The sequence below is a fragment of the Phyllobates terribilis genome, unplaced genomic scaffold (genome assembly GCF_046119375.1).
Source record: "Phyllobates terribilis strain yellow unplaced genomic scaffold, ASM4611937v1 Scaffold_24__1_contigs__length_18792416, whole genome shotgun sequence".
Lineage (NCBI taxonomy): Eukaryota > Metazoa > Chordata > Amphibia > Anura > Dendrobatidae > Phyllobates > Phyllobates terribilis.
The window spans coordinates 17,702,639-17,728,081 of record NW_027362784.1 but is presented as its reverse complement, the minus strand read 5'-3'; positions in this window follow the sequence as shown (position 1 = coordinate 17,728,081).

Genomic DNA, 25,443 nt, shown 5'->3' with positions numbered 1-25,443 from the left:
ACTAGGTGAAAATGAGTAACTCTGATTTTATTATTTTTTTTCCCTAGCGCAAGCCGATGAGCACAAAAATAATTAAAATGAAAGTCCCCTTTAAGAAGGGGGGGCCATACACAATTCTTGCACAGGGACCCTTTGGTCTCAGTGCCCGCCCCTACATGAGACGTTATAATAATTCATAAATCATATGGTTTTGATTGGCTGCTCCTAGTAAGAACACAATAAAATAAGCTCTAGTGGGCTGTGTGCCCACTATGCGTTTTTTAAGCGTTTCTGCAGCGGCAATTACGCTTAAAAAACGCTTGGTAGGAGGTCTGCAATGTTCCCCAATGATAATCCACATGTGCTGTGCACATGCTGCGGAAATATCCGCTGCGGATTATTATTACAGAAAAAAGCGCAGCACTACCAACTATTTTGCGTAAGCGCAGCGTTTTTGCCGCCATTGACTTGCATTGAATCGCATAATATCTGCATGACTACATGTACACATGCGGAAATTAAGCAATTCAATGTGCGGATGCAGAAGAGGAGACTCTCATCCAGACCCGGGTACCATAGTACCTGTAAAAAAAAAATTAAAATTAAAAAAAACATTATACTCACCTTCTGATGGCCTGCGGTCTTCTCTCCGGTGTGTCTTGGCTCCCCGGTGGCTCGTCAACGTCAGCGGTCATGTGACCTGTCACCTGACTAAATTACATCATGGAAGGTCCTTTTACACCACCACGGGCCACCAGGGAGACCGGAGAAGGAGACCGTGGGCCATCGGAAGGTGAGTATAATGGATTTTTTTAGAGTTTTTACCATTTTTATTCTTTTTTTTAACTAACTTGGTCACACGGTTGCATGGATTTATATAGTGTGACCAAGTTGTCAAGCACTTTTCCAAGCCAAAATCTTTTAGAAAACGCTTGACAACCCGCATGGGAAATCGCATGTGCTAAACGCGTGACAAACGCTTGTCCCGGGCTGAAAATACGCATGTAAAATCTGCATGAGTTTTTTCTGCCAGGGAGATGCAGAAAAGCTCAGGAAAAATCCGGAGCGTTTCTGCATTGTGGGCACATTACCTAATAGTGGCAGTGGATCAACATACTTAATTCTCATCAATAGTAAGCAGTATAAATTAATATAACTTTGCTTAATATTTCCACTAATATTCTTAAATTCAGTGTGTTGGTTTAGCCCTGCACTACAGTCACAGTATTTCATGTGAGCCCTTGAGAAAACTAATTGCCGACCCCCGATCCATGCTCTGTTAACCCCTTTACACCTCTTTACAGCATTACTCACTGTTTCCGGCAATGTGATTGCCGGAAACAGAGGAGCACCGATCCTAGGCTGCAGATCAAAGAGCACCGATCCTAGGCTATTGCTAGGACACCCCAGCCCTGGCCCCAGACTGCTATGATCGGTGCGATCGCCGATCACATCGATCGCACCGATCGTAGCGCGACAACAGGACGGACATGGGGCGGTGACCGGCTTGTGACCTGCCTGTCACTGCCCCATGACCCCCTGTAATGTAATCAAAGTCCCCAGACTGCTGTGATTGGAGCGATCGATGATGACATCGATCGCTCCAATCAGAGTTCCTGAATACAGATGACCGGGCTGTCATAGGGAGGTGTCACCTCTCTGTGACCCCCTGTGGTGCGTGCTCTGCTACAGCCATGTCTGATTGGTGCAATCAATGTCACCAATCAGATGGCTAGGGCACAGCATGCACCACAGGGGGTCACAGAGAGGTGACACCTCCCTGTGACCGCCCGGTCACCTGTATTCAGGAACTCTGATTGGAGCAATCATTGATGACATTGATTGCTCCAATCAGATTATCTGACTACCTCCACCTGTCACCACCCCATCATCACCCTGTGACCGCCCTGCAGACCCTCACACTTGGTGAGGATTTCTACAGAGCGGTCACATCTGATGTGTGTGTGCTGAGCCTTGTAGTGCCACAGAATATTCTGTGACACCACAAGACCATCTTCTCTCCTGTTCCAGTCGCTGCTGCTGCTCCTGGATCTTCTGCTCCAGCGTCCTGGGTATCCTGCTCCAGAGCCTGCTGCTGATCCTGCTGCTGATCCTGCAGAGAAGACTTTGGTAAGTCTGTTCTCCCCTCATCCACCCCAATCCCCCCTCCCCCCTCTTTTTACCCCCCCTTACCACCATTCTTTTTTCTGCGTCCTGCAGCGGTCTCCAGCTCCGGTCCGAGTCTCCAGCTCCGCTCCCGGTCACCAGCGCCAGGCTCCGGCACCGGGCTCCCGGTCACCAGCGCCGGGCTCTCGTTCCAGGCTCCCGGTCACCAGCTCCGGGCTCCGTCTCCTGTTCCGGTCCTGCTGCTGATCCTGTTGACCCCTTGGTAAGTCCATCTCTGATCTCCCCTCATCCACCCCAATCCCCCTCTCCCCACTCCCCCATCTTTTTACCCCCCTTCCCACCCCAATCTCCCTCACCCCAGTGTCCCTGTTAATTCTCTTGGTTCTGTTCTCCAGCTCCAGTACCGGTCTCCTGCTCCGGGCTCCCGGTCTCCTGCTCCGGGCTCCCAGTCTCCTGCTCTGGGCTCCCGGTCACCAGCGCCGGTCTCCTGCTCCGGGCTCCCGGTTTCCTGCTCCGGGCTCCCAGTCTCCTGCGCCGGGCTCCTGGTCACCAGCGCCGGGCTCCCGGTCCAGGCTCCTGATCCTGAAAGAAGAACAGAGAGGACTTTGGTAAGTCATCTCTGATCTCCCCTCAACCACCCCAATTTCCCTCTTCCCACTCCCCACACATCCGTGCGCACATCCAGCAGCCGCCGAGTATTGATCGGTGACATCGTTGCTGTTTGCACCACATACAGAATTTCCTTTTTCCACACACTCTAAACAAAGTATTGACACACACACACTCTAAATAAAGTATGAACACACACGCACCACATACATAAAAAACAATGTCCCGCTCATCCCAAACTCGCTATTCAGCGGAGGAGGCATACGCTATTCTTGCCACCGACACTGACAGCGAGGGCGAGGATCCCACATTTATTTAATTTTCCGACTCGTCTTCCTCTTCTTCCTCCTCTTCCTCCGGTTCTGCTGGACTGCCCCGCCATCGCCGCAGGAGAGACAATGATCCAGCGCTCCCCACTACTGATCCCATATGGACCTCGCCCCCCGAAAATGATGCACCACTGATTACTGATTTTGTGGCGGAATCAGGAATCAAGTTTGACACCACCGGCCTCACAGAAATAGACTTTTTCAAAGTCTTTTTCTCTGAGGATTTTGTAAACCTCATGGTGGGCCAAACTAATTTATACGCTCATCAATTTTTGGAACAAAACCCCTCTTCATCATTTTCTAACTGGTCTCCTGTAGACACAGTAGAAATGATGAAGTTTTGGGGCCTGGTCCTTCTTATGGGGATCCTGAACAAGCCCGAACTTCGGCAATACTGGAGTGTTGACGTTTTGTATAACACTCCAGTGTTCCGAATGGCCATGATCTGGAGACGCTTTCAGGCCATCCACAAGTTCTTGCATTACCAAGATAATGCAAGGTGTCCTGCACGCGATGACCCGAACTTTGATCGTCTTTTCAAAGTTCGGCCGGTCATCGAACACTTCAACAACAAGTTTGCTGAAGTGGACGTGCCCCAAAGGGACATCTGCGTGGATGAGTCCTTAATCTCTTTTAAAAGGCGGCTTGGATTCCGGCAGTACCTGCCCAGTAAGAGGTCCAGGTACGGAATCAAGCTGTATAAACTTTTTCAGAGTACCTCAGGGTACACTCACAAGTTTAGAGTTTATGAAGGGAAGGACTCCCAGATTGAACCCCCTGAATGCCTCCCCGTTCTGGGAGTGAGTGGGAAAATTGTGTAGGACTTGGTGCACCCACTGCTGGATAAAGGTTATCACCTCTTTGTGGATAACTTTTATACAAGTATCCCGCTCTTCAAGTCCCTCTCTGCGCGACGTACTGCAGCCTGCGGTACTGTCCGCAAAAATTAGAAAGGCCTCCCAAAGACGCTAATTGGGCAGCTGCTCAGAAGGGGTGAGAGCAGAGCCCAATGTAGCGACCACCTGCTGATGGTCAAGTACAAGGACAAGAGGGATGTCCTTTTGTTGACCACCATACATGGTGATGGCAGCACCCTCAGCTCTGTAAGAGGTTCCACTACACAGGTCGCCAAACCAGACTGTGTAGTGGGGTACAAGTACATGGGGGGAGTTGATCTTTCAGAAAGGCCAAGGTATGGTATAAGAAGCTGGCCGTGCACATTGTACAGATGGCAATGCACAACGCTTTCCTTCTGTCACAATGTGCAGGCCAGACTTCTACGTCGTACCTTCACTTCCAGGAGACTGTTATCAAGGCCCTGATATTTGGCAGCGGTGACAGAGCAGGCCCTAGTAGTTCCGGAATTGAAGGACTGAGAATTGTACCAGGCCAGCATTTCCCAGGGCAGATCCCTCACAGCGGAAAAAAAGGAAAGTCACAAAAGAGGAGCCGAGTGTGTTATAAAAGTGGAATACGCAAGGACACCATTTATCAATGTGACAACTGCCCTGACAAACCTGGCCTGTGTATGAAAGACTGCTTCAAAAGGTACCATACTTCGATGGACTATTAAATTAATTTCTGACGTATGAGAACCTGACAAACACTACACAACTGACGTAGTGTTCGTCAGGTTGTCATACATCAGTTGTGTAGTGTTCATCAGGTTGTCCTACACAACTGATGTATAACACTACTGTTAGGTGTCGGTCTGGTGCTGGATTCGAAATGGGTCCAGGACCTTCTATGGTCTCCCATTTCAGTCCAGCCAGGGCTGATGCTGCTCAGAATCACCGTCAGCCCCAACGCCTAGCTGGTCCGCGAGCACTGTTTATCTCCCAGGTAGTTGTGCCTAGCAATGTTAAGCATAGGTTGCAGAAGGAGACAGGGCTTGTGGAATCTAAGTCCAGGATTTGCCGAACTGAGCATGTCCGTGACCTGGCGGATCATGATTGGTGGGTTGGCACTCACCTGACCCGGTGACCTGCCACCGACTGATTGGTCCACGGGTAACATCACCAATGGCGCGTGGGTAAGGGCTTAGTCTTTAAAAGGCCCCCCCACAAACATGGCGCAGCGCTCAGATCATTTTGCAAGTGTTGTTTGTGTGGACGAGTGTATTCCACGTGCTCTCTAGCTGCTCTCTCCGTGACCTGCCGATGCCAGAGTTAGCTTGGCTAATTAGCGTAGGTCACTCAGGCAGGCTTAGATTTGCTTAGGCAGGTAGCTACGTCTAGCAGCCTGGCTCAGCCAAAGGAGTCTCCTAATACCTCGAGCAGCCTGCAGACACCCTGTCCACGGCTATCGCCTGTCAGCCACGTGGAGTAGTAACCTTCTGTCAGGTGGCACGCCGGCTGGAGGCACGTGTACCCGTCGCGTAGTCACACACGCATCTAGCGCCAATCCCTAGAGCGTAGCGCCTGTATCGAAGATAGGGCTACTGCTTTCCCTCCAGTCGCACGTCTCCCTGCAGGTCTTGGAGATTGTGTGAACCGCTGAAGCCCGCTCCGTGTGCATTAACACGGAGTGGTTCTTCAGTTAAGTAGGTGCTATCCCGGTCACTCTTCTCCCGTGCAGTTAACGGAGATAGAGCGAACCGCTATACCCGTTCATGTGTGCGGTAACACGGAAGGGTTTAACATTTAAGTTGGTTGCGTACCTTTCCACCCGGAAAGTGTTCGGCAGCAGTCCTCCAGGCTGCATCGCGGACCCCGAGGTCGGTTGCGTTCCATTTTAATAAAGTTGTCTGCAACCGCCCTCCTAACAACTACATTATAAAATTCAAAAATCAACTACCACTACCAAAAAGGGGGCACTTGTTGGGCATTTCCACTGTTTAGGCACATCAGGGGTTCTGAGAACGTGACATCACGCCCACAGACCATTCCATCAAAGTCTGCGTTCAAAAGCGTCACTCCTTCCCTTCCGAGCCCTGACATGCGCCCAAACAGTAGTTTTCTCCAACACATGGGGTATCTGCATACTTAGGAGAAATTGCACAACAACTTATGGGGTGCAATTTCTCCTGGTACCCTTGTGAAAATACAAAAATTGGGGTCTAAAATAAAATGTTAGTGAAAAAAAGTTAAATGTCCATTTATTCCTTTCACGTTCAATTAATTGGTGTGAAGCACCTGAAGGGTTAATAAAGTTCTTGAATGTGGTTTTGAGCACTTTGAGGGGTGCAGTTTTTAGAATGGTGTCACTTTTGGGTATTTTATGTCATATAGACCCCTCAAAGTGACTTCAAATGTGATGTGGTCCCTAAAAAAATTGTTTTTGTAAATTTTGTTGTAAAAATGAGAAATCGCTGGTCAACTTTTAACCCTTATAGCTCCCTAACAAAAAAAAAATGTTGGTTCCAAAATTGTGCTGATGTAAAGTAGACATGTGGGAAATGTTATTTATTGCAAAATTTTCAAAATTTTCGCCAAATTTCCATTTTTTTCGCAAATAAACGCAAGTGATATCGAAGAAATTTTACCACAATCATGAAGTACAATATGTCACAAAAAAACAATCTCAGAATCAGGGGGATCCGTTGAAGCGTTCCAGAGTAATTACCTCATAAAGTGACAGTGGTCAGAATTGTAAAAATTGGCCTGGTCATTAACGTGCAAACCACCTTGGGTTGTAAAGGGGTTAAAGGGAATCTGTCAGCAGGTTTTTGCTATGTAATCTGAGGACAGCAGGAGATAGCGGCTGAATCACAGAATTCAGAGATGTGTCACTTGTCAAAGTGCGTGCGGTGTTGCTTAGTAATTGTCAAGGATTTATCAAGAAGAGATTAACATTGCCGGACAACACTAGTCCAGCAACGCCCCCTGCTGTGATAAGCAGCACACCGTCTATGGACTTTGTACATGGAGAGCCTGGTGTGGGTGGGGACAGCTTTCTCAGCTCTGCTTCATTCTAAATCTAAAAGCTCTGATTGGGTCAGAACTGCTGCAACCAGTAATCTAAGTGATACATTGTTGGATTCAGCTTCTATTTGTCTACATTACGCTCCTCTCAGATGAGAAGTAAAACCTGCCGACAAATTCCCTTTTAGATTTTATTGCCGGTGTCAAGCTATTATTTATATGTACATTTTATAAAACCTATAAAAAGTTTGGAATCAATAAAATATAAAGTCATAGATTTCATTATACCTTCTGAATGCTCGTAGAGTTGTCCGCTAGGCCCACTTGCACTGCAGATTTAAGAAAAAAAAAGACATTACTACATGCATGTAAGAATTATTAACTACAATAAAAAATGGTTCTTTCCTTAAAGGGAACCTGTCACCTGAAAAAAACACAATCAGACTGCAGATATGGGGATAATCTCCAGATTAACCCTGCTCTGAACTTTATTTCTCCCGGCATCCATTGGATTCAGTCACCGCTCTGTGTATAGTGAGAAGTGGCTGCAAACACTCCCCTGCACTGACTTACAGCAGCTCAGCAGTAGGGCCGGCTGTCAATCACTGCCGGGGACGAGGTTACAGCCACCGCACTCTATACAGAGAACGGTGACTGAACCCGCGCCGGCGCCGCCCGTGACTGAAACCAGAATGCTAAAAGGAGGAATAAAGATCATTACCTCATGACAGTAGGGGTCTAAGTGCTGGGCAGGTTCAGAACTCTATTAATCTGCAGATTAACCCCATATATGCAGAAAAATAGCTTCTTTCATGTCACAGGTTCCCTTTAAGGAAAGAAAAAGTAATATTACATCAGTTGAGACCCTAGAAAGACCTAGGTGCATTCTGACCATAGGAAGAATCACCAAATACCAAGGTTCAGGAAGAACCAAATAGAGGACAATATACAGTAGGTACGGAAAGTATTCAGACCCCTTTAAATTTTTCACTCTTTGTTTCATTGCAGCCATTTGGTAAATTCTAAAAAGTTCATTTTTTTCTCATTAAAGTGCACTCTGCATTCCATCTCGACTGAAAAAAAAAACAGAAATGTAGAAATTTTTGCAAATTTATTAAACAAGAAAAACTGAAATATCACATGGTCATAACTATTCAGCCCCTTTGCTCGGTATTGAGTAGAAGCACTCTTTTGAGCTAGTACAGTCATGAGTCTTCTTGGGAATGATGCAACAATTTTTTCACACCTGGATTTGGGGATCCTCTGCCATTCTTCCTTTCTCCAGTTCTGTCAGGTTGGATGGTGAACGTTAGTAGACAGCCATTTTCAGGTCTCTCCAGAGATGCTCAATTGGGTTTAGGCCAGAGCTCTGGCTGGACCAGTCAAGAATGGTCACAGAGTTGTTCTGAAGCCACGCCTTTGTCATTATAGCTGTGTGCTTAGGGTCATTGTCTTGTTCGAAGGTGAACCTTCGGCCAAGTCTGAGGTCCAAAGCACTCTGGTAGAGGTATTCATCCAGGATATCTCTGTACTTGGCCACATTCATGTTTCCTTCAATTGCAACCAGTCGTCATGTCCCTGCAGCTGAAAAAGACCCCCATAGCATGATGCTGCCACCACCATGTTTCACTGTTGGGATTGTATTGGGCAGGTGATGAGCAGTGCCTGGTTTTCTCCACACATACCGCTTAGAATTATCACCAAAAAGTTCTATCTTCATCTCATCGATCCAGAGAATCTTATTTCTCATAGTCTGGAGTCCTTGATGTGTTTTTCAGCAAACTTTATGCAGGCTTTCATATTTCTTGCACTGAGGAGAGGCTTCCATCGGGCCATTCTGCCATAAAGGCCCAACTGGTGGAGGGCTACAGTGATAGTTGACTTTGTGGAACTTTCTCCCATCTCCCTACTGCATCTCTGGAGCTCAGCCACAGTGATCTTGGGGTTCTTCTTTACCTTTCTCACCAAGGCTCTTCTCCCACGATTGCTCTGTTTGGCTGGACGGCCAGGTCTAGGAAGACTTCTGGTGGTCCCAAACTTCTTCCATTTAAAGATTATGGAGGCCACTTTGCTTTTAGGAACCTTGGGTAATGCAGAAATTCATTTGCAACCTTAGCCAGATCTGTGTCTTGCCACAATTCTGTCTCTGAGCTCCTTGGGCAGTTCCTTTGAGCTCATGATTCTCATTTGGTCTGAAATGCACTGTGAGCTGTGAGGTCTTATACAGACAGGTGTGTGCCTTTTCAAATCAAGTCCTATCAGTTTAATTAAACGCAGTTGGACTCCAATGAAGGAGTAGAACCATCTCAAGGAGGATCACAAGGAAATGGACAGCATGTGACTTAAATATGAGTGTCTGAGCAAAGGGTCTGAATACTTATGACCATATGATATTTCAGATATTATTTTTTAATAAATTTGCAAAAATGTCTACATTTCTGTTTTTTTTTCAGTCAAGATGGGGTGCAGAGTGTACTTTAATGAGAAAAAAAATGAACATTTTAGAATTTACCAAATGGCTACAATGAAAAAAAGAGTGACAAATTTAAAGGGGTCTGAATACTTTCCGTACCAGCATCTGTTTGCACTTAGCAGTGAGAGATGTCACCAGTAGCAGAAGAGGAAGGATTGTGAAATCTGGAGACAGATCCACTTTAACCATTCACATACACATACATGAAACCATACATAGCCTCCGGTCCCGGGTCTCATATCGGCAAATCCCCATAGCGCAAAGTGCCTGTGCTAGGGGGATTCATGAGTCTGCAGTCACACAGTGTGACTGCAGACTTATCCATTTTGACCGGACAACCCCTTCAAGATTTAGAACTTCAGGATATATGAGAAAAGAGGACAGCTTCTTGAGTAATAAATTACAAAGAGAAGAAAAAGTAACAGCACTGAAGGGGTTCACTATAAAGGGATGCTCATGTACAGTACCAATAAAAAGTTTGAACACAACAGTTGATGAAATAGTTTACCTTCATTTTATTGGAATGGGCTCATAGGTCGCTTCACGGGTCACTCCCGGTCATGTCTCATTAAAATGGGGGACCCCCCAAAAAAATGACGTGGGGTCCCCCCTTTTTTAATAGCTAGCAAAGGCTAGGCAGACAGCTGGGGGCTGATATTAATAGCTCAGGAAGAGTGCCATGAATATTGGCCCCCTCCCAGGCTAGAAACACCAGCCGTCAGCCGCCTCAGAAATGGCGCATAAATAGAATGCGCCAATTCTGGCACTTAGCCTCGCTCTTCCCACTGCCCTGTAGCGGTGGCAGTGGGGTAATAGGGCTGGGGTTGATGTCAGCTTATAATGCCAGCTGACATCAAGCCCAGGTTAGTAATGGAGCATAGTCAAAGTTAAAAAAAAAACATAAACACCCAGAATAAAGTCCTTTAATTGAAATAAAGACACAATTCTTTATTGTTCTAAATTAAACCATACTTACCATCACGCCCATTCCGACTGAAGCCAACGATCTCCTGCAATAAAAGTAAAATAACAAAGCAACATCATCCTTACCTTTCCATGGTTCCCACGACAGCTTCAGCTCTGCTACATTCACATGACAGGCTGGATCGCTGCAGAAAGCTGCCATCCAGCTTGCCATGCAGCAGACACTGAGAAGAGTAGGCATGCTTGCGCTCCTCAGTGTCTGGCTGTGACGGCATCCAGATGAGCCGAGTTCATGTTCAATGAACTCAGCTCACCTCATGCACGTCACTGACAGCGTGGGAAAATTCTACTGTACTCAGCGCTTCAGAGTGAGAAATTTCCCACGCTGTCAGTGACGTGCATGTCCAATGAACTCAGCTCACCTCATGCAGCGTGGGAGAATTCTCACGCTGAAGCGCTGAGTGCAGGAGAATTTTCCCACGCTGTCAGTGACGTGCATGAGGTGAGCTGAGTTCATTGGACATGACCTCGGCTCATCTTTGTGCCGTTACAGCCAGACACTGAGGAGCGCAAGCATGCCTGCGCTTCTCAGTGTCTGCGTCATGGCAAGCTGGATGGCAGCTTTCGGCTGCGATCCAGCCTGTCATGTGAATGTAGCAGAGCTGAAGCTGTCCTGGGAACCATGGAAAGGTAAGGATGATGTTGCTTTATTATTTTACTTTTATTGCAGGAGATCGTTGGCTTCAGCTGGAATGGGCGTGATGGTAAGTATGGTTTAATTTAGAACAATAAAGAATTGTGTGTTTATTTCAATTAAAGGACTTTATTCTGGGTGTTGTGTTTTTTGAAATACTTTACTAGAAATTCATGGCGGTCATGTCTAATATTGGCGTGACCCCATGAATTTCGGGCTTAGGGCCAGCTGATAATACCAAGCTGGCCCTAACCCCTTTATTACCCAGTGAGCCACCGCACCAGGGCCCTGGATGAGTTGGGTACAGCGCCAGAAGATGACGCTTCTATGAACGCGCCATTTTCCGGGGTGGCTGCGGACTGCAATTTGCAGCGGGGGTGGGGGGGGGGCAGAAAGCTTGGGCCTCCCTGCACTGCAGATTCCAGCCCCCAGCTGCCTAGTTGTACCTGGCTGGACACAAAAATAGCGCGAAGCCCCACGTATTTTTTTTTTAATTATTTCATGAAATTCATGAAACAATTAAGAAAAAAAGGGCTTCCCTATATTGTTGTGTCCGGCCAGGTAAAAATAGGCAGCTGGTGGTTGGGGGCTGCCCCTTCCTGCCTGCTGTACCTGGCTGGACACAAATATAGTGCGAAGCCCCATGTCAATTTTTAAAAAATTATTTCAGGAAATTCACGAAATAATTTTAAAAAAAAATTGACGTGGGGCTTCGCACTATATTTGTGTTCAGCCAGGTACAACTAGGCAGCTGGGGGCTGGTATCCGCAGAGCAGGGAGGCCCAAGCTTTCTGCCCCCCCCCCCCCCCCCCGCAGCAAATTGTAGTTCACAGTCACCCCGGAAAATGGCACGTTCATAGAAGCGCCATCTTCTGGCGCTGTACCCAACTCATCCAGGGCCCTGGTGCGGTGGCTCACTGGGTAATAAAGGGTTTAGGGCCAGCTTGGCATTATCAGCTGGCCCTAAGCCCGAAATTCATGGGGTCACGCCATTATTAGACATGACCGCCATGAATTTCTAGTAAAGTATTTAAAAAAAACACAACACTCAGAAAAAAGTCCTTTAATTGAAATAAACACACAATTCTTTATTGTTCTACATTAAGCCATACTTACCATCACGCCCATTCCAGCTGAAGTCAATGATCTCCTGCAATAAAAGAAAAATAATAAAGCAACATCATCCTTACCTTTCCATGGTTCCCACGACAGCTTCAGCTCTGCTACATCGAGATGACAGGCTGGACCGCAGCAGAAAGCTGCCATCCAGCCTGTCATCCCGCAGACACTGAGAAGAGTACGCATGCTTGCGCTCTGCAGTGTCTGGCTGTGACGGCATCCAGATGAGCCGAGGTTATGTCCAATGAACTCAGCTCACCTCATGCACGTCACTGACAGCGTGGGAAAATTCTGCTGCGCTAAGCGCTTCAGCGTGAGAATTCTCTCAAGCTCGCCGCATGCGCAGGAGAATTCTCCCACGCTGTCAGTGACGTGCATGAGGTGAGCTGAGTTCATTGTCGGCTCATCTGGATGCCGTCACAGCCAGAAACTGAGGAGCGCAAGCATACCTGCGCTTCTCAGTGTCTGCGGGATGACAGGCTAGATGGCAGCTTTCTGCTGCGGTCCAGCCCGTCATCTCGATGTAGCAGAGCTGGAGCTATCCTGGGAACCATGGAAAAGTAAGGATGATGTTGCTTTATTATTTTTCTTTTATTGCAGGAGATCGTTGGCTTCAGCTGGAATGGGCGTGATGGTAAGTATGGTTTAATTTAGAACAATAAAGAATTGTGTGTTTATTTCAATTAAAGGACTTTATTCTGGGTGTTTGTGTTTTTTTGTAACTTTGACTATGGGGTTAGCAATGGGGGTGTATTATAGACGCCTCTCCATTACTAACCTGGGCTTGATGTCAGCTGGCATTATAAGCTGACATCAACCCCAGCCCTATTACCCCACTGCCACCGCTACAGGGCAGTGGGAAGAGCGAGGCTATGTGCCAGAATTGGCGCATCCTATGGATGCGACATTTCTGGGGGCGGCTGACGGCTGGTGTTTCTAGCCTGGGAGGGTGCCAATATTCATGGCACCCTTCCTGGGCTATTAATATCAGCCCCCAGCTGTCTGCCTAGCCTTTGCTAGTTATTAACATAGGGGGGACCCCACGTCATTTTTTTGGGGAGGTCCCCCATTTTAATAGCTAGAAAAGGCTAGGTATTCAGCTGGGGGCTGATATTAGTAGCCTGGGAAGCTCCGTGGGTATTACCCCCTTCCCAGACTTCAAACATCTGCCCCAGCCATGTGCTTAACCTCCGCTAGAGCCTAAAATTACGGGGAACCCCACGCCAATTTTTTTTTTAATAAATCCTTTATTTTAACACTAAATGACAAGTACAGTAACCAACACTATCACTGTACTTAGAAACATGTCAGTCACATACATAATATCTATCTAATCTATGTGTGATGGTCTATCTTTCTGTTCTAAATTGTCGGGTACCGCTGCTGAATTGCCGGCCGGCTTTTTTAAAGAGACAGTGCATGAAAACACTATTTTTTTAAATAAATCCTTTACACTAAATGACAAGTACAGTAAGCAACACTGTCACTGTACTTATTATATATGTGACTGACATGTTTCTATCTATCTAATCTATGTGTGAAGCTCTATTCTTTCTGTTCTAAATTGTCGGGTACCGGTGTATGCCGCTGCTGAATTGCCGGCTTTTCATGTTTCACTGTGAGCACTGTTCCCATCGATTTGGGCAACCACCTCCCCCAATACATTCTACATTATTGTTAGTTGTTTTCCTTCATGTAGAATTAACCTACAAGGAAAGAAAGGGTTTATTTTCATTCCGATATTTGTGTCCCATTGACTTGCATTGGTTTCCGGTATCGGAATCGGCGATATCCGATACTTTTTGAGTATCGGCCCGATCCAATCCGATCCGATATTTCCTGATATCGGAAGGTATCACTCAACACTACTCATGAGCGATGACATTACTAAGTTACTGACGTTATCGGTTGTGAGACATAACCGGGAGTGACCTATGAAGCATGGTTCTCAAAACGACGCTCCATAGCTTGCTGTACAGAATCGTTAGATGTCGTGGGAACCCCAATGGGTCACGTCGCAGGTGCAGAGATTGTAATTTAAAAATAAATTGGCGAATGAGCGAGAGTTTCTTCCTTTTATTTATTTAACTTTCCTTTTATGTCTTTCAGGTTCCCATTTTTGGACTTCTTCTGATTGGCTGGATTACGTTGGATCTTCATGTTTTTTTTTTTGCTTTTTAATAAATAGGTGAACGAGGTGTGGGGGAGTGTTCTTTAAAATAAACTATGTTTTCCTGTGTGTGTGTGTGTTTTTGTTTTTTTTTATTACTGGGTTAGTAATGGGGATGTCTGATACACACCACTCCATTACTAACCCTTGGTTTTGATGCCAGCTGACATTACAAGGCTTAAAATGATGAATCCCGTCACTCACGTGGTTGATTAAAAGTTCTTTTTAATGGAGGTCCACATACAAAACATTTCAGCCCATCCCAGACTTTTGTCAATCATTACATTACAAAGCTGACATCAACCTGATAAAACTACTACCCCAATTGCCACTGCACCAACGCAATCAGGAAAAGCCAGCAAAGAGCCTGAGTTGGCGCATCTCATTGATGCGCCAATTCTGGGGTAACTGCAGGCTTTTATTTTTAGGCTGGGAAAGGGCCAATATCTATGGACCTTCCTATCTTGTTAATACAAGAGCACACCTCTGTTCTTTACAAAGGCTGGTTATAAAAAGAAGGGGGGAACCCACATCATTTTTTTTTATTTATTTATGATATGCATGTGTCTTTGGGTGCATTTGCGCTGTGAAAACACACGTTACAAAGTGTGTTCTTTTTTTACTGCAGTGCTGTGGGAAAGTTCTCACCGCACATGCGTTAATGTTAGTGAGGTGAACAGAGTTCATTGGATAAGGACTCCGATGACCTTTCTGCCAGCACACTGAGGTGCGCAAGCTTGCACAGCTAATTGTCTCTGCAGGATGGCAGACTGTATAGTCGTATCTTGCGACAATACAGCCTGCCATCTTGATGTAGCAGACCTAGACCTGTCGTGCAACAAATGGATGATTTTATTCACGTCAGGGACAGGTGAGGATGATGATGCTTTGTTATTTTATTTCAATTGACATCGGCTTCAATGGAATGGGTGTTATGTTATTAGTTAAATTTAGATTTATTAAAGGAGTCTGTGTGTTTCTTTCAAATAAATTAACTGATTCTGGGTATTTAAAAATTGAACGGCACTCGCAAGGTCCGAGAGCCGTGTGATTTTTTTTTCTCGCACCCATTGACTTGCGATTTTTTTTCTAAGTCCGATTTCAGCTGTGAAAAAAATCACAGATGAGCGGTAACTCATAGATTAATATTGGTCAAAGTAGAATCCAATTTTTTATCGGATTGCACTCGTTCGTTTTCCTTGAAAATGAATGTGAGATAAAACATTTCCCTGCCTGGTTTTAAAAAATGTTTTACCTCAAAGAAAGAATTTTTTGTGATCCAGTCCTGTAATGTCTGTAGACTCTTTTGCGTCTCCCCCTTCCCAGGAGCTGTGGAATTAACTGTCCATGTCCCTGTACCGTCAGACAAAGCCATTACACACTACACAGCAGGGGCCCATTTATAAGATTATCTCAGCACAGGAACATTTTATTTAAACACATCTAATTGTGGAATTTATTATTATCAAGATCTATTGATTAAAATGAACTTTGCAGGTAAACCCCTTTAAGTTTTACTTTGGCTGTGTTCACACATGTTGTGTTTTTCAGCTTCAGAAAACTGCATCAAAACACAATCTCTGGCAGGAAATCAGCTGCGTCAAAAACGTTTTGCTGCGTTTTTTGATGCATTTTTTGTGAGTTTTTTCAGCGATTTTTTTCATTGTCCTGTCTCTATTTATGCATGTACATAAAGTTCTGTTAAAAAAAAAACCCCATTCTATTTCACCATCAAAAACGCTGCTGCAAATTTTGGTGCATTTTTTCAGCATTTTTTTCACCATTGTATAAGGATGTGATTTTCCTCCAAAATATCAGTAATTAATGGGGGCACTCTCCTACACCTCTACTGAGGTCTGATATTAACTATTAACATCAAACTTGACTATTAATAATTAATTTCCACTAACGTTATCTGTGCCTTATACTATATACCAACTGAGACAAAACCGTGTGCTAATAAAAGGTATTTATTACACAAAAGTCTACAGTTAATATACTACTAGGTATCACACTAACACAGTACACAAAACGGATTCACAATTTCCAATTACCTAATATATTTTCCACCCACGTTTGCTAATCACTCATGCAATATCGGCCCACCCAACTATACCAACTTTGCCTATATATATCTATCAATATCTAGGAGGGTTAGTACAGGGTATGTAGGGCTAGTAAGTAAAGAAGTTACAGGGGAAGAGAGATACTCAGCCATGTGTTGTTATGTCCATCCTCAAGAGTCTAAGGGGCCTTAGCACATGTGCATTCTGGGTTTTTAAGTCCAGCCAGTGTCCAGCTTCATGTCACAGGAAATGATGTATTATTCCCCGCCCACTGGCTAAGATCTTTGTTCATGTCCAACCATACTCGCAAAACCTGATTTAGCACATGGCTGGACATTCTATTGAAACCTCCTCCAGCAGCAAACAGACTGAAACACATGGGGAGATGTGGGGCCAATATATACATGTATACTTATCTGCAAGCATGGCTAGCATGCAGATACGTATATACATGTACAACCTGAGACACTTCCCTTTACAACTACCCATTATTTCCCATGGGTGAAAAAACACTGACAAAAATGCTGAAAGTGACATGCTCTATTTTCCAAAAACCCAACCAAGGCACAAAATACACAACAACAAAAAAGCATGATGTGTGAACAGAGAATTCTGGTTTCTCATAGACTTTGCTGGTACTGCAAAACACAGCTGAAAATTTGCATAAAAATCTGCAGCAAAAAATGCTAAAAAAACACAACATGTGTGAACATAGCTTTTAAGTGAAGTTTAACTTATACTTATTATATGTTGTCAAAATTACTCACAAAACGTCGCTTTCAAAAGCCACAAAAGACGACGGAGGGGTTTCCTCATTTCTTGTGAATTTCTTTCTGTAGAAACATACAAATCAAGGTCTGTGTTAAGAGTCAAAGTGAAAAGAAAAATACTATTTTAAATGATAAAACCATCAAGGTAGAGGGAGTTGTACTTGCAAATGTGGAGTGAAGAAATGTTCATTGTTCTCATGGGTCTTAATTCACCAACAACTACTTGGATATTGCATTTTACCTAACCAGGTGGGTGTCAAAAAGGGCAGATAGACACCTACACCATCACAAGACCCTACAATTACCATGTAAGGCAGCACCCACCACTTCCTCACTGATACCTCAGATGCCTCTCCTAGATAAGAGCAGTCTATGCGGTATGCAATGTATCGTCCTTCAGGGAGCGCTTCTTCCCAGACCATTTCAAGGTCTCCAGCATATCCAACTCCTTTTGAGTACCAGCCTACTGCTCCAATCATGCATTCCCCGTCACCTCTTTTGCCATACTTACGGATGCAAAGTCTGCTTCCAATATCACGGGCTGGAGTGACTTGTAAGTTTCGTAATTGTGAGATCACAGATGTCTATGCAAGCACCGTGTAACGCATGTTACACGAGTCTTGAATGGTGGCTCAAAAAAAGATGAAGAAGCATCGACTTCAATATCATCATAAGAAGCGTCGACACAAGTTTGCAAAAAGGTATGAAAAGTGAACTGTAGAAGATAGGAAACGGGTGGTTTGCAGCTATGGGACAAAAGTCAATAGACTAGGCTATGATGGGTGAAAATGGGTCTGGAAGAAACAAAGGAAAATGGGGCTAAAGGATGGAGAAATTGAAGGAACTGTCAAGTTCGGTGAAGGAAGTCTGATGATATGGGGTTGTTTCACAGCTAAAGGCGTTGGATACTTTACCAGAATCGATGGTGGTCTCAATGCTGAGCTATATGTGAGTATCCTACAAGACTAATTACTTTGTACACTCGAGTACCATCGGTATGAAAAGGACAACATAGTGTTCCAGCAGGACAACGACCCAAAGCATATGTTGAGATTGGCAAATAAATGGTTCAATGACAATGAAGTCGAAGTGCTGGATTGGCCCCCACAGACCTCAGACCTTAATCCAATTTAACACTTGTGGGTAGAATAGAATAAAAAACTATATACATATCCAAGCGAGTCGAAGAGCATGCACCAACTGGGAACATGTAAAAGAGACCCGGAATTAGATGTCGGTCAAGACATGTTTGAATCTGATCGAGAGCATGCCCAGAAGGATTCAGGCAGTGTTGAAAGCCAAAGGTGGATTTACAAAATACTAATAAAATAATAAAAAATTGTACTTAGATTTTTAGGAGCAAAACAGTAACAGTGCAGTGACATGACAAGAATCTGCATAATTAATCATATGCCAAATAGTTGCAACTCAAGTTTATATATGAGATAGACAAGATGATTGTCTATAAAATGAGGGTAGTCTCACAATAAAATAAGTAGTGGATGGTGAGATATGGAGCCTGAAAGTCAAAAGTTCAAAAGATTGATACTCTTTTGCTCTTCACTGTATTCATGTGCAGTTGGTGGTTCTGGCGATGTATTCAATTAATAATGATGGTCCCAGTGCTATATTCAATTACCGATTATGGTTCTAATAATGAATTAGTGTATTAATGGTTGTTTTGGTGCTGTATCTAAGTACTAATGAGGATGCTGGTGCCATTCATGTACTGATGGAATGTTCTGGTGATGTATTCATTTAATGATCATGGATCTGGTGCGGTCTTCCCTCATTAAACACAAATTAAACAATTAAAGAAAATTTGGTATGTCCACATCCTTAAAAGTCTGATCTATCAAAATATAAAAAGAACTAACATATGCAGTAAAGAGAAAAAAAAATAGAAGAACTACTTTTTTTTGTCACCACACCTCTTACAGCAAAAAGCCATCCAAATGTATGCACCCTGAATTGATAGCAATAAATATTTCAACTTACTGTGCAAAAAACAGCCCTCACATAGCTTCATAGATATATTTTTATTGTTCTAACAGGTCCTTAAAAAAGCATCACAAGCTAAATGTTGTTTTTTTTTAACAAAAATAAGAATCTCTGAACGTTTAGGATTACTGTAATCACAAAGACCTGGAGAATCATGTTCACACGTCACTTTTACCACATAATGAATATCTTAAAAGCAAAACCTAAAAAACAATGATGGGATTGTGTTTATTCACTGCAGGTATACCATGAACTGCTGGGAGGGGTGCCACTTGAATTTTCGCCTTGGGCACCAAAAAAAAAAGCTAGAATCAGGCCTGTCCCCACAGACGTTAGGAAGCTAACCGATTCAAGCCAAAATCACCGGGTTTAGCCAACTTCTATCTCATGAGTCTGAGGGCATTTAGAATTAAATAACTCTTTGATCGCTGGGCATCAAAACAGCTCAGACCCCAAGTGATAAAGTCACAATATGATGCTGTTTTTCAGTTACAGTATGGTGGTTCTAAAATCATGTTATAAAAGTATAATTTAGTAACTATATGGCAGTATTAGTTACGGTATTAACCACACATGGTATAGAGAGATTCAGTAATGCTATGGTGGTATGTGGTGGTACTGTTCAATCACTATAGTTGAGGATTTCTGTCCTTTAACCCTTTCACGACCTTGGGATTTTCCGTTTTTCGCTCCCCTTTTTCCCAGAGGCATAACTTTTTTATTTTTTAATATGTCCCTGTGATGGTTTATTTTTTCTGGGACGAATTGTAATTTTGAACGACATCATTGGTTTTACAATGTCGTGTACTGGAGAAAAAGGAAAAAATTCAAAAGTGCGTCAAAATTGCAAAAAAAGTATAATTCTACACTTGTCTCTTGGTTGTTGTTTTTTTTTACCATGTTCACTAAATGCTAAAACTGACCTGCAATTATGATTCTCCAGGTCATTATGAGTTTGCAGATACCAAACATGAATAGGTTATTTTTTTTAAAGTGGTGAAATAAATTCTAAAGTTTGTAAAAAAAATTATAATGGCGCCATATTCCGAGACCCGTAGCGTCTCCCTTTTTCAGGATCTGGGGCTGGGTGAGGGCTTATTTTTCGCACGCTGAGCTGAAGGTTTTATTGATAATATTTTTAGGTAGATATAATGTTTTAATTGCTTGTCATTACGTTTTATTGCGATGTTGCAGCGACCAAAATAACTTAATTCTGGTGTTTTGTTTTTTTTTCTCGTTACACAGTTTACCATTTGGATTAATTCTTTTTATATCTTGATAGATCGGGCGATTCAGAATGCAGCAATATATGTATATTTTAGTTTTATTATTCATTTTTTTTCAATGGGGCAAAAGGGGGGTGATTTGAACGTTTATATTTTTAAAAAAAAACAAACATTTTTTTTTTACTTTTTTCTGGCCTTAATAGTTTCCTTAGAAGAATTGAAGGTGCTTTCATCCGATCACTTGTGCTACACATGGTTAAAATGATCATCTGCTATGAGCGATGGCCAACGGGTAACGCTCATGGCAAATCGGCACATGATCCTGCTAAAAAACAGATTGCAGTAAAAAAGAAAACAATTTAAGACATTCCCGTCCTTATTTGAATGAACTATTTTTGCATTGTATCTTTTCATTTTTTATCGCCCCTAACAAATCCAAAAACAGGTATAACTACCAGACATGTGAACATAGCCTTACAATACAATGTAACGAATGATAGTCGTATTTAGTGCTTACGTTGGCTGCACCTCCTCCTCACTGTCGTCCTCAATAATTGGACGCTTTCTGCCTCTTATTCTGGACGTCCTTCCTAAAATATATAACAAAACTGATTATGATTCTCATTCACCTCCAGATTTACACATCATCAGAGAAGCAGTCTCCACCTCTCACCATGGAAGAAGCAGAACCTATTACACACTGTAGGGATAAAATTATTGGGACACATACACATTACTCCTGGAGGAAATTTTATGACATTCCTTTTTAAATCCAGGGTCATTAACATGGAGTTGATCTCCCTTTGCAGCTAATAAAGCTTCCACTCTAAAAAAAAAAATTGGGGATATTTCTGTGCAATTTGTTGTCCAATCTTCCAGAAGAGCAGTTATCAGGTCAGACACTGATGTTGGACAAGGGGACCTGGCTTGTAATCTCTGGTTAATCCAAAAGGTATCTATCTGATGGAGTTGAGGTTAGGTCTCTTGAAGGGTCAGTCATGTTCTTCCACACCAAACTCACCCAGCCATGTCTTATTTGAACTTTCATGAACTGACTTGTGACAACATATGACAGCAAGATGCTGAATTCAGGGAGCTCTTTAGAACGAGCCATTTTATCACAACTGTTTGCACAGGCAGACTACATGCTTAGATGCTGGATTTTATACCCATGGCAATGAACCAAAAGAGAAAACCTTAATTCAATGATTAAGAGGTGACTTTTCATACTTGTTCACACAGTGTGTAAAGCTTCCTTCACATGTACATGTTTTCAGCACGTGTGGCATTCGCTTTCACATGCACTGAAGACACGTATGCACACATACCTATCATAATCTATGGAGATCTTTGCATGAGACCCGTCCGCATGGATTACAAGGGCCAATACACATTTCTGGCTCCGTGTGAAACATCCTTGTGACAACCGTGTGCTGTACATGTTTAACACTGCAAAGTATAGGAGAAGCTTTGGAATTGATATTTAAGTCATGGTGGAAAAAAAATGAATTGCACACGGATGGAACACTGATGGCACACGGATGACACACTGATCCAAAATACTTATGACACCGGTACCATTTTTCCAGTACCGGTATTATATGGACATGTGAAGGGTGGTTTAGTCAAAGGAATCTGTTAAACATGTCGTCGGTCGGGTAACAAACCCTGAGCTGGAGGTTTTCAGGAGGCAGACACAGAGCTTTTCCCCAGGATATTGTAACTTACTTTTTCCTCTCCTTGTAACAAGAACCATAACCTTTCTAATATTTCGACATAGCCGCAAGAGGGCTTGTTTTTTTGCAGAACACAACTTATTCTATGAAATAAGTGGAAACGGTGAGGAAAAAAACTGTAATTCCACATTTTCTTTTTCAAGGTTTTGTACTAGCGCCGCTTACTTTGTGGTAATCAGGTGGTGATCTGTTACCTTTGCTCTATGGGTCAGTATGGTTACGGGATCCCAAATCTATATATTTCTATTCATGATTTACTAATTAAAAATAAAATAAAAACATTTACAAAAACAATTTGGCTTTTGTCACCATATTCTGAGAGCCATATATATATTTTTTTAAAGTGGTCATCCGGCAGTCAAGGTAACCCTTCGTCAATGTGCATTCATACTGCACGGTGGCCCCATGTTCATTAGAACTGATGGCCATTATGTTAAAGTCTGTTACATGTCACCATCACACTTGACAGCGGTATTAACCCCATAACGCCCAATGACGGACACTGCACGGCATGAGCAGGTGTAAGTTAATGCTCCTTGCCGTGCAGTGTCCGTTATGGCTTTAAACTGTCACAGCGTGTAAACACGCAGTGACAGATAAGTGCGGACAGCTATCTGTGACAGCTGAGCAGCACAAGATGGGGTGCAGGGAGCCATATGGTCGGTCCGCACACCTAGATCGCTGCGATCGGTCAGTCAATCTGACTGACCGATCTCAGCATGATCGTGCAGAAGATGCTGAAATATCAGCGTCTCCAGCCCGATCAGTGCCGGAGTTCAGCACCGCCAGTGGCTGAGCTCCGGCACTAAACAGCTAGTAGCCGTGTCAGCACCACCCCTGGCTGTTAACCCCCTGACAGATCGGTGGCCCTGCGATGTCGTGGGGCCCAATCATTGCCATGGTGACCAGGGGTCGTCATGACGACCCCCGGGTCACCAAGCTACGGAAAGCTGCTGAAACCATGCTCACAGCATGGGCTCAGGAGCTTTCACTAAAGGTATAATGAATGCACTGCAATCTAGTACATTGCAATACATTATATCTGTGATCAAAGAGAAACAAGTGAAAGTCCCATAAAGGGACTAAGTAAAAAGTAAAGAATAAATGGCAAAAAATGTGTAAAAATATGTAAAAAAATTAAATTAATAATAATAATTTAAAAAAAATATTCACTAATAAATACACATTTTTATGTAAAAAATAAATAAATAAATAAAATAAAAAAAAGTACACATATTTGGTATTGCCGAGTCTGGAACAACCCGACCTATAAAAGTGTCACACTAGTTAACCCCTTCAGTGAACGCCGCACAAAAAAAACTTAAAAAAACGAGGCTAACGATGCTTTATCACCATGCCACTGGGAAAAAAAGGGGAATGAAACACGATAAAAAAAACAAATATAAATAAAATTAGTACCGCTGAAAACGTCATCTTGTCCCACAAGAAACAAGCCGCCATACAGCCCCATCATTGATAAAGATGTTGAACAATACAGGTCCCAGGACAGAGCCCTGTGGTACCCCACTTCAGACATTCATCCAGCTGGATGTGAAGCCATTTACAACCACCCGTTGAGTCCGATCACTAAGCCAGTTATGAATCCACCTAACAGTTGCCTTGTCCTTTCAATACTTGGTCATTTTTTCAATAAGGATGGTGTGAGATACTTTGTCAAATACTTTGCTGAAGTCAAGATATACTATATCTATGGCATTTCTGTTAGGTGTCAGGTGTTTGCTGGATTTGAAATGGGTTCAGAACCATCAGTGGATTCTGTAGTCTCTCATTCCAGTCCAGCCAGGGCTGATGCTGCTCAGCATCATCATCAGTCCCAACGCCTAGCTGGTGCACGAGATGTACAGGTTGTCTCTTTGGTCTTTGTTCCTAGCAACATGAAGGATAGGTTGCGGAGGGAAACAGGGCTGCTAAAGCTTAAGTCCAGGATTCTCTGCACTGAACATGCCCGTGACATGGTGGACCGTGATTGGTGGTTTGGGAGTCAGCTGATCCAGTGACCTGGCGCCGCCTGATTGGTTGCGGGTGACGTCACCAATAGTGTGACGGTGGGCAGGGCTTAATCTTTAAATAGCCCCCTCACAAACATGGCGGCGCGCTCTGATCATTGACCTGTGATGGTGTTGTGTGGACGCTTGGTCTTTTGGGCTCCACGTGTGCTTTAGTTTCTGGCAGGCAGGTTTAGTGGAAATAGGCAGGCTTAGATGAAATAGGCAGGCTTAGATGAAATAGGCAGGTAGCTTCATCTGACAGTCTGGCTCCGACAAAGGGGTCGCCATACACCCCGAGCAGTCTGCAGACACCCTATTCCCGGCACCGCCTGTAAGCCACGTGGAGAGATACTGCTCAGTGCGGTAGCACGCCGGCTGGGAGCACGTATTCGCCGACGTGAGTCACACACGCATCCTAGCGTCTGCTGTGTAGTCCCTGTGCAGTTAACAGGGCTACAGATATATTATTTATCGCACATCTCTCGTGCTGTTAACGGAGATAGTGCGAATCCCTAATCCTGTTCCGGTGTGCAGTAACACGGAAGGGATTGTTATTTAAGTTGGTTGTTTTACCTTCTCACCCGGAAGGTGTTTGGCCGCAGTCCACCAGGCTGCATCGCGGACCCCGTGTAAGGTTGCTTTCCATTATTTAATAAAAGTTGTTTGCAACCGTCCCCTTAACAATTTCCCTGATCCACCCAGTCAGTGATTCTGTCATAGAAGGAAATTAAGTTAGTCTGACATGATTTGTTAGTTACAAACCCATGCTGACTCTGGTTAATCACTTCATTCTTATCCAGGTACTTACATACATGTTGTTTAATAATTTGTTCAAAAATCTTTCCTGGTATAGCAGTCAGACTCACCGGCCTATAGTTCCCTGGGTCCACTTTCTTCCCATTTTTGAAGATAGGAACAACATTTGCTCTTCTCCAGTCTTCTGGGACTTCTCCTGTTCTCCAAGAATTTTCAAAGATTATGGAGAGTGGTTCTAAAATTTCTTCTACGATCTCCTTCAGTACTCTGGGGTTTAATTCATCTGGACCTGGAGACTTGAACTCATTTATGTTAGCTAAATATTCCCTCACAATCTTTCTGTTTACAGATAACCTGGATTCTTCAATTCCTTTAATAGGACAGTGAAGATCAGTTGATGCTCCATTTTCTTTCTGAGAGAAAACAGATGCAAAATAGGAATTAAAAAGTTCGGCCTTCTCAACATCCTTTCTTACCATTTCACCATTTTCATCCTGTAAAAATCCTATAGCATCTTTGACTTTTCTTTTACTTTTGACATACCCCCAAAATCCTTTTTTATTGCTTTTGACATCTCTTGCAAGCCTTAATT